Source organism: Austrofundulus limnaeus, unplaced genomic scaffold (assembly GCF_001266775.1).
Source record: "Austrofundulus limnaeus strain Quisiro unplaced genomic scaffold, Austrofundulus_limnaeus-1.0 Scaffold43, whole genome shotgun sequence".
In the NCBI taxonomy this organism is placed as follows: Eukaryota; Metazoa; Chordata; class Actinopteri; order Cyprinodontiformes; family Rivulidae; genus Austrofundulus; species Austrofundulus limnaeus.
Window position 1 is genome coordinate 725,338 of NW_013952445.1, and position 2,890 is coordinate 728,227.

At 37.1% G+C, this 2,890-nt stretch overlaps 1 protein-coding gene across 2 annotated transcripts in view; it reads left to right on the forward strand.

Moving 5' to 3' along the window:
- nrg3b (neuregulin 3b) overlaps positions 1-2,890 on the forward strand; it is a 280,953-nt gene that overhangs the window by 164,990 nt on the left and 113,073 nt on the right. The gene's annotated exons all lie outside the window — the stretch shown is intronic.

The following is a 2,890-nucleotide window of genomic DNA, read 5'->3' on the forward strand; positions in this document are numbered from 1 at the left end:
TATTGTAAACACTGAACTATTGAGTTGAAATATTATTAAACTATGGTGCAGTACCAAGTTGAGTACAGCATGGGGCAGTATTGGACCAATACAAGGCTCCATTGACTGCCATTATAAATAATTAAACATTAATATTTCAAAAACTATAAGTTGTACAGGTACCAAAAGGCATAGCCATCATTTGGCACAGGAGCTTTACAGACATAAATTACAATGGCAGCTTTAGGACAAAGTATGCAGGAGGAGAAGTGTGCCAAAGTGGAGATGATTTGRATGGGAAACRAATCACAAWAGTGTGCATTGCATTGGCAATGCACACTGATTAAGTCCCGCTTTGTAAGYCAGGGTGGGAGCAGCGGAAGCTTTTTGCTCATTATTTTTTTGCATTGGTGGAAGGACTGGAGTCGGCCTTCTCTTTGCTCTGACAGAAGCTGGGGTTCCTGTGCGGTGCTTCAGTGAGTTGAATCGCTTGTCAGTGTTTTGGAAAAGAGGGAGGGGCTTACAGCAGCCCTCCCTGCTCGCTGAGTAAAGTGCAATCACAAAAATCTCCAGTAACATTGTAAAAAGTTGCCAGATTTGTCACTTTTTGGAAAAAAAGTTGTAGATATTTATACTTAAAACAACTCTTAAACCAATTGCTAAAATTTAGTGAAATCCTCAGAAATGATCATTGGATGTAACATAAATAAGTTCAAGATGGTTTTAACAAGATTTGACTAAAAGAGCTATGTATAACTCCAGCTCATCTTGTCTTGAGGTGATTTTACTTTAGTTTTCCTCAAGATTGCTTAACATCTAATTTACATAAACAATGACTGAAAGCCAAGCTTGTTTATTTTGTAAAGAAAGTGGGTGGTATTGCAAGAAAGCAAAATCCAGTAATTAATCCAGAACAAAAGTAACGGCACAAAGGTTGAATGAGAGACGGCTAAGATCTAAAAAAGGAAAGGTCAGAGGCATAATTTAACACCAGCCTCAAAAAAGGTCTGGGAAGGGCTTGGAACAAATGCCAAAAAAAGAAAACAAAAAAAATAACGGAAAACGAGGAACAGGTGAAACCAATCACACTAGGTAATCACCAAAGCATAAAAGGCACACAAAGAGAGATGGAAACCACCCACAGTAGCACAGAAGGGAATTAACTTTAAAATTCACAATGATTTTACTTCACAGGAAAGCTTGATTTGTAAAGCTCCAAGCTGTTTCGACCACCGAAAGGAAACAATTCTGCTCATTTAAGAAAAGCCATTAGTCAGTGCTGTGGATACCCCAATTATTTTTTATGTTGTCTTCTTTATTTGATAAATCCTTAGTTTTCAGGTTGGTAGTAAATAGGTTTGAATAATGACAAACTAATTTCCTACTAAAAAAACCTCTGTGTTCATTCTTCTTTAAMTGGTGTGTATTAATTTCCAGGGACACAGTTCAGTTCACAACAATTAAGTAACTATGTTCACTTCAGTTGTAATGAAAATGCTGCATCTATCAAAAGTAAATTTGACTTTGCATCATAGCCAATTTAAACATCTTGAAATTGGCTGCTGTCGCTTTAAGAACGTATTGTTTCGCACACTCCCACTTCAGCACATCTTCACAATAATTCTTCATGTTGTTTGCAACCTTTCGTAGGAACAATGTGGTTTGTTATCAAACAAAMAAAAAAAAAAAAAAAACCTTACTCGAAWRATCCCACATCGGTCCTGGAAAGTATGTTTTTTTTTTTTTTTTTTTTTTTGAAGAACTGGGATATCTTCTACTGAAGTTGATGTACTTTCTTGTCAGATTGTTTTAAACAAATACACATTTATTATGGTTTTACAGAAATATGGGGACACTTTTTTTACTCTATGCAAGCAAGCTTCCCACCTGCTTTCAAGAACCAAACATTGTCTCAATTTTTAAGTCCAGACGCCATTTATTCAGCAAAACAGGCAGCCCACTTTTTGACTCCCACCCTGTCAAACAGWCTGTTTTATCCGCTACCACACAGCRTATCTTCTGGTTGGCTCTGCAGATGGTACTGCACCAGTGCAGTGCACACATACAGCTGTCATTGATATATGAACAGACTCCGGCCCAGTGTGCTGGCACATTTGTATTTATTACACCTYTAGTTTCAGGCACACGTGACAGCCGTGCTTTTGCAAGGCAGCACTTTAGAAACTGATAAACAAAGCCTGTTTGCATTACATGTGCAAATGAAATAACGGCATCATTTCCTTATAAATAACAGAAAGAAGGGATGGGAGAGAGAAAGGATAGATACAGTAATCATTGATGAGATACAAATGAACAAACACAACTCCTCGTTTATTTGCCTAACTCTACAGAGAGCTTGATAATAAGTGCAATTTAGCATGTATGTGTAGTGAAGTATGTTTCATGTCAATAAATGGCAGCAGTCACAATTATCTGATTACAATATTGTTTCTTAATGATTGTTTTCTTCCATTATGCAGCTGAGTGCAGCAGAAGGGGGAAATTGATTTACATGAAATTGGCACTAGTTGCTCCTGGTGTTGATGTTGGTTTGGTTCATTGTTACTGTAGGCTACTGACAGTCCCAGCTGACTTCTGCTTGGGTGGGTGTATGATATACTCTCTTACATAAGCACTGCTGCTTTTTCCTCTGTCTTTCAGGCATTTCACTACACAGGTCAGCTGTTTGTGTTTGAGAACATCTAATGATAGAAGTCCAGCTTGGTTCACCTTTTGTGCATGTGTAGGTTTGTGAAACGAGTTCATATAATTAAAGATTTCTCTAAAGTAGTTATGAACAAATAACATCTTACGTGCTGTAGTGGACGATTTGAATAACTTTTGTTTGGAGAAAAAGATTCATTCTGACTGTCCAAACAATTTTTTAGCAAACCATGCAATATATATATAT